This window comes from Somniosus microcephalus, chromosome 7 (assembly GCF_052327205.1).
Source record: "Somniosus microcephalus isolate GS21.2 chromosome 7, FLI_Smic_1.0, whole genome shotgun sequence".
Lineage (NCBI taxonomy): Eukaryota > Metazoa > Chordata > Chondrichthyes > Squaliformes > Somniosidae > Somniosus > Somniosus microcephalus.
The window spans coordinates 58,744,966-58,759,542 of NC_140993.1; positions in this window are offsets into that span (position 1 = coordinate 58,744,966).

Below are 14,577 nucleotides of genomic sequence, written 5' to 3' on the forward strand. Positions count from 1 at the left end.
TAACGAAGTGAAAAAATGGAAGGTTTACACCCACCGGCGACGCTTCAGTTGACAGGTAATGTGGCTGAAAATTGGAGGAGGTTCAAACAACGTTTGGGGTTGTATTTATCAGCAATCGGAGCTGACGAGAAAGGTGATAAAATGAAAGCGTCACTGTTCTTACATGTCGTGGGTGATGAAGCGCTGGAGGTGTATAATAACTTCACATTCGCTGCTGATGGAGACAAAATGAAGTTAGATAAAATAATGGAACAGTTTGAGGCCTACTGCATACCTAAAAGTAACGTGACGTTTGAGAGGCATAGATTTTTCACATGTGTACAGAAAACGGGTGAGACTATTGATCAGTATGTGACTGAACTGAGAAACAGAAGCAAATCGTGTGAATTTGGGGGACTGACAGACTCGCTGATAAAAGACAGACTGGTGTGTGGTATTCCAGATAATGGTCTAAGGGAAAGACTGCTAAGAGAGCAAGATCTAGACCTGGGAAAAGCCATAGCACTGTGTAAGGCTACAGAGACTGTGAAGTCGCAGGCAAAGGAGCTGTTCAGTGACAGTAGCTGCAACGTGGATGCAGTGAGTAAGAACGGACACAAACCGTTTAACAAAAAGAGCGCCAATGTGAAAAAAGAGGCATGGCCAGTGAACAAAAATGAAAGGGACAATCGAAAGTTATGTAGTCGATGCGGTACACAGCATACACCAAGAAAGTGTCCAGCATATGGTAAAACATGCAATAGTTGCAACAAAAACAACCATTATGCCCGTTGCTGTAAGAACCAAGCGCAACAAAGCAAGGTCCATGCAGTAGATGAAAGCGAGATAGAGGAGTTCAATGTAGATGTAGTGTCTGAAAACAAAAAAGAAGAAAGAGACTGGATGTTGACACTAAAAGTGAATGACACACACATTCCATTTAAATTGGATACTGGAGCACAAGTTAATGTGATATCAGAGACTGATTTTAAGAAAATTAGACCCAGACCAAAGATACATGGAATCAAAGTGAAAGTGACAGGATACTCAGGTACTGATATACCAGTGAAAGGAAGATGCATTGTCAAAGTAACACACAAGGACAGAGAGCACACGCTAGCATTAATCGTGGTGCCAAAGGATGTGCAAGCCATACTAGGTTTAAAAGCCTGTGAGAGACTAAACCTGGTAAAGAGAGTCCTCGTTGTGGAAAGCGAAGGAGAAACAGTCTATGATGAACTGAATGTTGCGTACACACCGGGTAAGCTGATGTATACAGCAGACACGTTGTCCAGAGCTGTTGGCCCAGGAGAGCCCGCAAACACAGTGAAAAGACTGATGTACAAGGCAAAAGACAATGGAACTGACTTCTACCAGAGCATTCTTGTATACTGCACAATGCCGCTCGAGTGTGGTATGTCACCAGACCAACTCCTGATGGGACGTATGCTAAGGTCAAACCTACCCATCCCGGAGAACCTCCTGAAAAGAAAAGAGGGGGAGAAAGTGAGGAAGTTCAAAGAACAACAGAAAGAAAAGCAAAAGTACTACTATGACAGAGGAACACAAAACCTACCTGAACTCCACACTGGTGACCAAGTAAGGTTGAAAGACAAAACAAACACATGGACTCAGAAGGGAACTGTCCTGAGTGAAGTTCAACCAAGATCATACACCATTCAGACAGATGAGGGTGCTGTTCTGAGAAGAAATCGTCGAGATCTTCTCATGGGACCAGCCACAGTAGGTCAAGAGACTGATACTGTTGAACAGCCTGATCACACAGCTGAGAAACCATCATCTGAGGCAACAACTCAGATTCAAGGACAATCAATCAGAAAATCCTCAAGACACGTGAAGCCTCCTGAGAGACTCATTGAGCAAATTTAAGGACTATTGTTACAGAAGGAAGTAATGTTATCTTATTCTTTCTTCAAGTTCTAGTGTAGTTACATATTTCGTGTGAACACACAAAGCAAGGTTAAAAAACCTTGATCATGATAATGATAATTTAAGTTCATTAAGTGTTACCGTTAAAATGCAGATTAATACAAAGAAAACATGTTGTTAGTTAAAAGTTAAATACTTTTGTTTTAAGAAAGGGAGATGTAATGATATCAGCAAATAGTGATGTTATTTGCCTGTTTGATTATGATGCCTTACCAGCATGTTTGTATGTATTGATTACTTATGCCTGACCAGCAGAGGTCATGTGGCAGAGACAAGCAGTTTGGTTTAGTTTCAGTTTCGTTCTAGATGCATCACTAGCATGGTGTCTCCTGAAATGCTGTATAAAGAGTTGAACAGACTTTAGATTAAAAGACATTCTCTTTCATAAATGTCTCGTCATTGAACCCACCAAGAAATCAATACAAACACAACATTTGGCGATGAGGATGGCTGAAATCTCTCTTCCACCACCTCCTCCCTTCCTTGCACTACCCGGTGAGCCCCCGATCCCATGGGTTCACTGGTTACAGTCGTTTGAAACCTACCTAATTGCTCTTGGACTAGAAAATGTGAGTACAGCACGGAAAAAGGCACTGTTATCCCATTGCTTGGGAGCGGCGGGCCAGCGTGTTCTTGGGACATTATGCACAGCAGACTCAATTCAAACGTATGATGTGGCTGTGGCTCTGTTAAGCACACACTTCTCTGCCCCAAAAAGTGCCCTCCTGCAGCGATTCATTTTTAAACAGCGTCACCAAATCCCTGGCGAGTCGGTGCATCAATACGTGACTAATTTGAGGGGGTTAGCTAGCTCGTGCAAGTTCGGTGCACTACAAGATGAGATGGTGCGTGATCAACTAATAGAGCACACCAACAACGTGAGAGTGCGTGAAAGACTGTTACTCGAGTCCGACGATCTGTCGTTGTCACAGGCAGTTAACATTGCCTTTCAAGTGGAGTCTGCAGCCGAATGTGCAGCGAAACAAGCACACACACCCAGTGATGGCGCCCTCGGTCCCGACAGCCCTGACACTGTAATGCTCGCGCGACGGCAGCAACGCGCGCTACCACGGCAACAGTGTGGAAACTGCGGACCTCGTTCACATGCTACCAGAGCGCAGAATTGCCCTGTGCGTGGCCAAGCCTGTCGCAATGGTGGAAAACAAAATCACTTTGCCAATGTCTGCCGATCTGCCCCTGTTGCTACAGATGAACACTCTCATAAGAACATAAGAACATAAGAAGTAGGAGCAGGATTAGGCCATACGGCCCCTCGGGCCTGCTCCGCCATTCAATAGGATCATGGCTGATCCGAATCTAGACTCACGTCCACTTCCCTGCCCTCTCCCCGTAACCCCTAATTCCCTTATCTGCTAGGAAACTGTCTATCTCCGTTTTAAATTTATTTAATGTTGCAGCTTCCACAGCTCTATGGGGTAGCAAATTCCATAGATTTACTACCGTCTGAGTGAAGAAGTTCCTCCTCATCTCAGTTTTGAAAGGGCAGCCCCTTATTCTACATTATGCCCCCTAGTTCTAGTCTCACGCATCAGTGGAAACATCCTCACCGCATCCACCCGATCAAGCCCCCTCACAATCTTATATGTTTCGATAAGATCGCCTCTCATTCTTCTGAACTCCAATGAGTAGAGGCCCAACCTACTCAACCTTTCCTCATACGTCAACCCCCTCATCTCCGGAATCAACCGAGTGCACCTTCTCTGAACCGCCTTGAGAGCAAGTATATCTTTTCTTAAATATGGAAACCAAAACTGCACACAGTATTCCAGGTGTGGCCTCACCAATGCCCTGTATAACTGCAGCAAGACTTCCCTGTTTTTATACTCCATCCCCCTTGCAATAAAGGCCAAGATTCCATTGGCCTTCCTGATCACCTGCTGCTCCTGCATACTAACTTTTTGTGTTTCATGCACCAGGACCCCCAAATCCCTTTGTACTGTAGCACTTTGCAGTTTCTCTCCATTTAGATAATAACTTGCTCTTTGATTTTTTCTGCCAAAGTGCATAACCTCACACTTTCCAATATTATATTCCATCTGCCAAATCTCTGCCCACTCACTTAGCCTGTCTATGTCCTTTTGCAGGTTTTTTATGTCCTTCTCACTCACTGCTTTCCCTCCCATCTTTGTATCATCGGCAAACTTGGATATGTTGCACTCGGACCCTTCCTCCAAATCATTAATATAGATTGTAAAGAGTTGGGGTCCCAGCACTGACCCCTGCAGAACACCACTAGTTACTGATTGCCAGCCCGAGAATGAACCATTTATCCCAACTCTCTGTTTTCTGTTAGATAGCCAATCATCCACCCATGCCAGTATATTACCCCCAATCCCGTGATTTTTTATCTTGATCAGTAATCTTTTGTGTGGAGCCTTGTCAAATGCCTTTTGGAAGTCCAAATACACTACATCCACTGGTTCCCCTTTATCCACCCTGTATGTTACGTCCTCAAAGAATTCGAGCAAATTTGTCAAACATGAATTCCCCTTCATAAAACCATGCTGACTCTGTCCTATTAAATTATGTTTATCCAAATGCTCTGTTACTGTTTCCTTAATAATGGACTCCAACATTTTTCCAACCACAGATGTTAGGCTAACTGGTCTATAGTTTCCAGCTTTTTGTCTACTTCCCTTCTTAAATAAGGGTGTTACATTAGCAGTTTTCCAATCTGCCAGGACCTTTCCTGAGTCCAGGGAGTTTTGGAAAATAATCACCAATGCATCCACAATCCCTACCACCACTTCTCTCAAGACCCTAGGATGTAGGCCATCAGGTCCGGGTGATTTATCCGCCTTAAGTCCCATTATTTTACCGAGTACCATCTCCTTAGTGATCTTAATCGTGTTTAGCTCCTCCCCCCCCATTGCCCCCTGTTTGTCCAGTGTTGGGATATTTTTAGTGTCCTCTACTGTAAAGACTGATACAAAATATTTGTTCAGCATCTTTGCCATCTCCATATTCCCCACCACTAGTTTCCCGTTCTCATCCTCTAAGGGACCAACGTTCACTTTAGCCACCCTTTTTCTTTTTATATAGCTGTAGAAACTCTTGCTATCTGTTTTTATATTTCTTGCTAGTTTACTTTCATAATCTATCTTCCCTTTCTTAATTAATATTTTAGTTATTCTTTGCTGGCTTTTAAATGCTTCCCCATCTTCTATCATCCCATTTGATTTGTCTACTTTATATGCCCTTGTTTTCAGTCGGATACTATCCTTTATTACTTTACTTAGCCACGGATGGCTGTCTTTTCTTTTACTCCCCTTTTTCCTCAGTGGAATATATTTATCTTGAAAGATGTGAAATATCTCCTTGAATGCAGACCACTGCTCTTGTACCGTCTTACACTTTAATCTGTTTTCCCAGTCCACTTTAGTCAATTCTACTCTCATACCTTCATAGTCTCCTTTATTTAAGCTCAGTACGCTGGTTTGAGATCCAACTCACTCACCCTCAAACTGAATTTGGAATTTAACCATATTATGGTCACTCATTCCAAGGGGATCCTTTACTAGGACATTTTTTATTAATCCTGTCTCATTACACAGGACCAGATCTAAGATTACCCGCCCCCTGGTTGGTTCAGTTACATACTGCTCAAGGAACCCGTCCCTAATACACTCTATGAACTCTTCCTCAAGGCTGCCATGCCCAATTTGATTAGTCCAGTCAATTTGAAAGTTAAAATCCCCCATGATTATAGCTGTTCCCTTATTACAAGCCCCAACTATTTCCTGATTTATACTCCGGCCAACAGAGTTGCAACTGTTAGGAGGCCTATAGACTACGCCCACTAGTGACTTTTTCCCCTTATTATTCCTTATCTCCACCCAAACTGTTTCACTATCCTGATCCTTTGACCCAATATCATTTCTGACTATTGCAGTGATTCCATCGTTGATTAACATAGCAACCCTACCTCCCTTTCCTTCCTGTCTGTCCTTCCTAATTGTCAAATAACCTTGTATGTTTAGTTCCCAGTCTTGATCATCTTGCAGGCTTGTTTCCGTAATGGCCACCAGATCATACCCATGTGTAGTTATTTGTACCGTCAACTTGTCTATTTTGTTACGAATGCTGTGTGCATTCAGATAAAGAACTTTCAAATATGTTTTCTGACAATTTATTCCTGCTTTTACTACTTTACCTTTATCATTATACATTCTGTCCCTTCCTGACACGCTCTGGTTTTTAATTCCCCCACTGCTACCTTGCTCTATTGCCTTCTCCTCTGTCATTTTTATTTTTCGCTCTCTTAAAACCTCCCCCCCACTAATTAGTTTAAAGCCCTCTCTACAGCCCTAGTTATTCGATTCGCCAGGATTCTAATCCCAGCACTGGCCAAGTGAAATCTGTCCCAATGGAACAGCTCTCTCCTGTCCCAGTACTGATGCCAGTGTCCCAAGAAGCAAAACCCATTTCTCCCACACCAGTCTTTGCGCCACGCATTTAACTCTCTAATTTTATTTACCCTAGCCAAATTTGCACGTGGCTCAGGTAGTAATCCAGACATTATTACCCTTGTGGTTCTGCTTTTTAATTTGGCCCCTAGCTGCTCAAACTGCCTCAGCAGAACCTCTTTCCTTGTCCTATCTATGTCGTTGGTACCAACATGGACCACGACAACTGGATCTTCCCCCTCCCACTCCAAGTTTCTATCCAGCCCAGAGGAGATGTCCTTAACCCTGGCACCGGGCAGGCAACACAGCCTTCGGGACTCTCGCTCTCAGCTGCAAAGAACCCTATCTATCCCCCTAACGATACTATCCCCTACCACTACAACATTTCTTTTAACTCCCCCCACTTGAATGGCCCCTGCTCCACGGTGCTGTGGCCAGGTTGCTCATGCTCCCCGCAGTCCCCGTTCCCATCCTCACAGGGAGTAAGAGCCTCAAACCTGTTGGACAAGAGCAAGGGCTGCTGCTCCTCCAACACTACCTCCTGGATCCCCGTACCTGCCTCACTTCTAGTCACACCATCCTATCCCCGGCCACGGACTACATCTGAATTAATTACTCTAATTGGTTTAACTACCTCCTGAAACACAGAGTCCAGGTAACTCTCCCCCTCCCTGATGTGTCTCAGTGTTTGAAGCTCGGATTCCAGCTCTTCAACACGGAGCCGGAATTCCTCGAGCAGCCAGCACTTACTGCAAATGTGATCACCATGAGCATCAATGGTGTCCACCAGCTCTCACATATTGCAGCAGCAACAGATCACCTGCTCTCCCATTCTATGTAATTAATTAAATTTATTAATATTATTTTTAAATACCCTCTGCCCTGATTTTAGATGATGAATATCACACCTTATAGAAACTATAAACCACAGAGTTTAAGTTTAAAAAAGAGAGAAATACTCACCAACCAATCACTTACCTGCTTTCTGGTGACGTCACACTGCGATTAATTTTTACCTCTCTCCTTCCCTTTGAGTTCTGAGTTTGGAGACTGGTAGGCTTTACCTGGGTCTCTGGAGACTTATATAGCCCCGCTCTGCCGCTCGAGTTTCCCGCCGACGCTCTGAGACCTTACCTGGTCTCTGGGGCCTTTTATAGCCCCGCTCTGCCGCTTGAGTTTCCCGCCGACGCTCTGAGACCTTACCTGTTCTCTGGGGCCTTTTATAGCCCCACTCTGCCGCTCGAGTTTCCCGCCGACGCTCTGAGACCTTACCTGGTCTCTGGGGCCTTTTATAGCCCCGCTCTGCCGCTCGAGTTTCCCGCCGACGCTCTGAGACCTTACCTGTTCTCTGGGGCCTTTTATAGCCCCACTCTGCCGCTCGAGTTTCCCGCCGACGCTCTCAGTCCTCAAGCACTTGGCCTATAATTCACAACATGAGCTCTGGGCCAGTAGTGGCTTTCAAGTCATGCACAATTAACCTGAATGATGTGTGCATCCCTCTGTTGTTGGATACCGGTGCCAGCATCGCACTGCTGAATGTGGACACATTCAAACGCTTTTTCAGCTCCCTGCCACTCTCTGCACCCGCCACTGCCCTTTGCGGGTATGGTAATTCGAAAATTGGACTAGTGGGCTCAGTCAACATCACTGTACACTATGGAACAAAGGTTTTGCCAGATTTTTGATTTCATGTGGCACGCCAAGGAGCTAACCTGATGGGACTGGATCTTTTCACTGACCTGGGTTTTTCTCTCTTGGACACCGGCGGGTCTGCGATTCTGCACGTCGCCTCACCGTGGCGCCAAACATGGCCAGCACTCTTCGAGGGTCTGGGCTGCCTGACTGCCTTCATCCAGCAGCCCATGGTTGACTCCACCGTTACCCCTGTCATTCAGCCACTGCGCCGCATCCCGCTTACTCTCTGTAACGGGGTCACAGCTGAACTAAAGCAGCTACTGGAAGTTGGCATCATCGAACCAGTTGATGCCTCCCCATGGGTCTCCAACCTGGTGGTCGCAACGAAAAAGTCAGGTGGTCTACGCGTCTGTGTCGATCTTTGAGCAGTGAATAAGGCCGTAATCCCTGACAAATATCCAATGCCCACGTCAGAGGAACTCACAGCGCAGTTCTATGGTTCCATCCTTTTCTCGAAACTTGACCTTCGACAGGGCTATCTACAGGTTCCCCTCCACCCCAGCAGCAGGGACCTCACTGCTTTTGTGACACATGCTAGCGTTTTTTGGTACACCAGGATGCCATTTGGACTTAGCTCTGCACCCAGCTGCTTCCAAAGGGTGATGTCCTCTGTGCTCGCGGGCATTCCTGGGGTGGCCATCTACCTGGATAGCATCGTCGTGCATGGGCCCTCGACCTCCACTCACGACGAACGCCTTCACAGAGTTTTCACGGCTCTAGCAAAACACAAGCTCGCACTGAATGGGGAAAAGTGTGTCTTTGCTGTTTCAGAGATCGAATTTGTGGGGTTTCGGTTGTCGGCTGACAGTATATCCCCACTCCAGTCAAACGTGGATGCCATTCACAGCATCCCAGAACCCAGCTCTGCAGCACAGGTTGCCTCATTCCTTGGCATGACTGGGTACTACCTGAAGTTTTTGCCCCAGTACTCAGCCACCACAGCCCCACTGCGCCAGCTCCTGCAAAAGGATGAGCCCTGGGTGTGGTCACAAGCCTGTGCGGAAGCTGTTCGCCTCCTCAAATCGCAGCTCACGTTGTCTCCAGTGTTGGCTGACTTTGATGTCGCCAGCCCCACCCTCGTCACCTGCGACGCGTCCGCTGCAGCTGTGGGGGCGGTGTTATCGCAGATACAGAATGGAGTGGAGAAACCAATCGCCTTTGCCTCCCGAGCCCTTAGCCCCACTGAACAGAAGTACTCAGTAGGCGAGCGTGAGGCGCTGACGTGCGTCTGGGCATGTGAGTGGTGGCACCTGTACACGTATGGCCATGCCTTCACCCTGCGAACCGATCACCAGGCTCTCACTGCCCTGCTGTCAACATCCGGCATGGGCCACAGACCACTGCGTCTACACCGCTGGTCTGACCGCCTCCGCCAATACAATTTCAGTCTCCAGTTCACACCAGGATGTGACAATGTTGTTGCAGATCTGCTCTCCCGCACTGTCTCTGCCCCAGCCCCACTCGTCGGGTCTGAACATGTGGAACAGGATGTCGTCCAGATGCTACACACACCCCTCCAAACCACAGTCTCTCTTCAGGAGCTCAAAGAGGCCTCTGAACAGGATCCGGCCCTCTCCCAGCTGTGCACCTTCACCAGAGATGGCTGGCCTCGCAAGGTGCCTGAGGAACTGTCTGCCTACTCCAAAGTTAAAGAGGAGCTCTCCTGCTGGAATGACTCCTGTGTTGCACGTGGGCTCTGCACTGTGGTCCCAAGTGCCTTCGTGCGCGTGTTTTATCCATGGCGCACGAGGACCACTTGGGCACAGTGAAGCTCAAACAACGATGCCGAGACCTAGTGTGGTGGCCGGGTATCGACAGGGAAATCGAGGCCCTGGTCAAGGACTGTGCAGCCTGCCTTGTAAGTGGCAAGACTGGCCACCAAGCTCCTCCACCCCTGCAACCCCTTGCCTGGCCCTCTCAGCCCTGGGAGCACCTGCAGCTGGACGTCTGCGGGGAGATCCATGGTGTCCCCCCCATCAACGGTTCCTAGTGGTGACCTATGACCTGCACTCAAAATGGCCAGAGGTCACTGCCGTGGGCTCCATCACCTCTCAGGTCATCATCGATACCCTTGAGTCCCTCTTCTCCCGCTGGGGGCATCCAAAGGCCATCCCCACAGACAATGGCCCCCAAATGGTCTCTTCGGAACTCTCCTCTTACCTTGAGAGCAAGGGCATCCGTCACATATGCACAGCGTACTACCACCCTGAGTCAAATGGGGGGGGGGTGGAGCGTTTTAACCAGACACTGAAAAATGGCCTCAGAGCACACCTATCCCAGGGGTGTGCGTTTGACAAGGCCCTCCTCCACACACTGCTGCACTACAGGGCCTCCCAGCATTCCACAACAGGGGTCTCACCCGCATCCCTCATGCTAGGCCGTGAGCTCATGCTGCCCCTTGGCAGGCTCCGCCCCTCGCTAGCTCAGAGCCCTGCTCCATGGACTCAAGCCACAGTTGCTAGACAGCAGGAGAAGATGAAACTCCGCTTCGACCAGTCGAAGAGGGACAAGGCGCCCAACATCTCAGTCTCCGATTGGGTCAGAGTCCGCAAGCCTCACCGCAACAATAAGATGGCCTCATTCTGGTTCTCCCCTCTCCAAATCAGCTGCCAACTTGGACCAGCCACTTTCTGCCTCACTGACGGCTCTCGGTGGCATGCCAGCCACCTTCGGAAGCTGCCAGCACCCCCTGATGCGGGATTATATGGACCTAATCCCCAAGCCTTACCCCCAGAGTGGCGGGATGCACATGTGGCTCAGCCAACCAACACTCAAGCAGATATTGTGCCTCAGCCTGCTCCTCACCAGTCCCCACTTCGGCCTGCTCTTCACCAGTCTGCATCTCGGCCTGTCCGTACACGTTCTTGCCCTGGCCACCTACAGGACTTTGTCACTACATTACATGTTTGAAATTCTGTAAGGGTGGAGGAAATGTTGGCCTAGAAATTGGGTATAGCCCCACTTGAGGCGTTAGAAATGGCGCTGCGCAAAATTTATAGCCAGACGAAACTTATCACCGCCTGGCGCGATATTGGGTTGCATCGCCCCCAAAGGGGATTGAGGCGCGAATTCAGGCATTGCACGGACCTCCTAAGGCGCAAAACTTCCGGCGCTACCCAATATCGGCGCGGACGGGCGCAGCGCAGGTGATCTCAATTACCGATAACCACGAGACTTCCAGGCGCTGGCCGGCTCTTAAAGGGGTGGGTCAGTCAGCCTTAGCTTCCACACTCATCGCCCTGTAGGCCTCAGAATCGGCGCTCGCCCTTCTCTGGCGCAATAAACTTGGTCAAGATGGAGAAGGTGAGACAGAGAGCAGAGCGCTTCAGCACTGAGGCTCTGTAGCAGTTGGTGTCCGCAGTGGAGCGCCGTCGAGATGTTCTCTATCCTGACAATGGCAGGAGGCCGAATCAAAAGGCGTACCGCCGAGCTTGGAGGGATATTTGTCAGAGGGTCACCTCCAGCAGCATGGCGACCAGGAGCCCTGTTCAGTGCAGGAAGAAATTCAACGACCTCACACAGGTCGTTAGGGTGAGTGTTGTTTATGCAAACTTCTGATTCCCTCCATCTGCACCTGACTTCGTGCACCCTGTAGCCATGATGCCCCAATGGCCATCTGTCAGCAAGCACCCATGGCCCTTTCTGGGCACACACATGCACATTTGACTCAAGGCATCATGTAAGGGCTCTTGCACCATGGGGGGCATGAGATGATCACTCAAGGCATCATGTAACAGAACTTCCCCTTCTTTCCCCTGCAGTCCAAGCTGGCGACGATCCGCAAGGACCAGCTTCGAACCGGTGGCGGACCTCCACAAGTGGTCCCTCTCACGGATCTCGAGCAGAGAGTGCACCAGATTCTTGGAGGAGGTCTGAGTGGTCCTGTTACCACTGCAGCTGCCGACCCCATTGTCGACAGCGAGGGTAAGGCTCTCACCTTTTTCGCTGTCTCCTTCCAGTTGGTCCCCCCACCAGCATGCTTTCTCAGTGTGCAGCCATGTCAGAGCCTTGCCGCAATCTGGCATGCCTTGCTGCCAACCTGTCCTTTTGCTAAAGCCACTCTTCGACCTCCCTGCTTTCAGATGCTGCATCACCAACTCGGGATCTGTGCCCTGAAGCTCCCAGTGCCAGTGACTCTGGAGGCGAGGATCAGGAGGAAGCCGGAGCATCTGTTCCAGCCTCAGGGGAGCCTACACATCTGCAGACTGGGGATAGTAGTTCCCTGGAGGGGAGAGGGGGGTGCTCTGATGATGAGCCAGTTGCCGGAACAAGTGGCCTGCAGCAACGTGAGGGGGGTAGGCAAGTTCGGCCACCGGCTCCCCGGAGGGCAAGGCAGGGAGTGATGACTGCTGCACAGAGTGCAGAGGAGATGTGTAGCCTGGCTGAAATGAGCACCCAGGCCCAGCTCAGGCACACTGAGCTGATGGCTGCAGTGGAGAGGATGCCTCAGTCGATAGAAACACTGGCAAAGAGTGTGCTGCACTTTGGAGCAGCAATGGAGAGGACTGTCCAGGGCTTCGGGGCAGCAATGGAGAGGACTGTCCAGGGCTTCGAGGCTGCTATGGAAAGGACTGTTCAGAGCTTCGGACAATCCCTGGAAAGGTCTGTCCAGGGCTTGTCCGAGGCAGTGGAACGGACTGCTCCGGCCTTGTCCGAAGCAATGGAAAGAACTGTCCAGGGCTTCTCCGAAGCACTGGCACCTGCCACACAGGTCCTCACTGCTGCCACGCAGTCACTTGCTGGCCTCGTCCACACCCAGATTGAGGCAACGCGAACTCTCACTGCAGCCACCCTATCTGCATCAGCTAGGATCACCCCGGGCCCTTCCAGTACCATACGAGGCCAGGAATCAGTGGAGCAGTCGATTGTGGTGGATGAGCCGAACTGGTCCCCTCAGAGAGCCAGTGTGTCGTCCGACCATGGTGCAGGTGTCCTCTCTCGGCAGGTGACCATTGCTCATGCCACTGCTGGTATGTAAGAATTCGCAATAATTTACAGTTCTGGAGATTAATTTTTTTGATTAAAGAATCCCTGGGCGTTGTGCTTTTAAATTTCCAGGGATAAAAATGGCTGTCACACCACATGGCCGAAGACAAAGGACTTGGAAAGCAGCTTTCTGTGTCTGGAAGTAAGGTTCAATGGAGCTGCCAATCAAAGGTGCGTCCCCACCCCCCCTGCAGCAGGACAATCGATGCCTGTTTACAAAACATTCTACAATGCTGACTCTAAGATCGAGTGCTTGAAACTGCCAGCATGAACAAAGGAACTTTGTTTGCTAAGCACTCAAGACTGTCAATCAATTGTGGTTCCAGATGACCACAGGACAATGCTTTGTTTACAAAGTAATTGAATGCTATTAGCATTTGTTTGTATATCGAGTGGATGCATCTAAACTGCAGAAGAGACTTTTGGATCTTGAATGGGAACCATTTAAGAACTGAATGGGTTTAAATCACCTAGCATTCTGGACAATAGAGCAGTTGTATTTCCCTTTTGTTTCAGCCCAGGGAGCTCCGGAAGACACATTAACCCAGTCCAACCACTCTGAGTTAGCCAATCACAGCTTTCTCTTGTGTATTGGACCCTTTGGGTGGGAATTTTGCACACAGCCCTTGCAAGGCAGAATGGCAGGGGGCTCACCAGGTATATAAGATAGCTGCTGAGAAGCTATCTCTCGCTTTTTACTTCCTGGGACCAGAGGTGAGCAGGGTGTTCTGACTCCTCGGTAAGGCAACCTAGCAGAAGTTAAATGGGTGGTGATTTAAGGGTAATTGCTTAGATTGTTTAAGTAACATTGGAGCCATTTTATCCCTCGTTTTCGCCATCTGCAACCCCCTGTTATATAGTTTTACTGTAATTACTGTGTTCGTGTGGTATAGTTTATTCTTTTGATTGTAGTTTATTTAGGTAATAAAACTTGATTTTTCTCTCATCCAAACTTGTCTGTTTTAATATCATTAATTATAAGTTCTTCCACTCAGAACTGAAGGAGGGGTAGCGATTCAAAACCGCTGTTTTTAAATTGGTTTAGAGTGCAGCAGCAAAAGGCTGTTGATCAGGTGAATTACCGTAAACCAGGTAAAAGGTTGGAATTGGTCAGAGCTCAGAGGCAAAGGCTGCTGGCCAGGTAAATTACCATAAACCAGTTAAAAGATGCCCCCCTTACAAATGGCAAGCCAGGTAGGAGTGGAGGCAGTTTTTGATTTAATAAGTGGTCTGGATCTGGAGAAAGCATCAGCTCTTGTTTCTCTCGTTGTTTTCAGTATGTGGGTAGCCCTGTGGATGTTAGCAGCAGTGTGTAGGCTGACCTATCATAGTATAGGTGGCTGGGTTAAGAAGGGTGAGAAGAGGGTGCAAGAGGAGGTTGAAGAGGCCAAGAATCGGGAGTCCCAGCTTGAAAAATGCCAGGCGGAGTTAGAACGCCTCAGAGAGGTGTATGACGCCAGAGCTAGTGGTATGAGAGTGCGGGAGAATGCACGCCTCACACTAGAGGTCACGAAATGCCAGGCATTTATAAAGCGCCTTG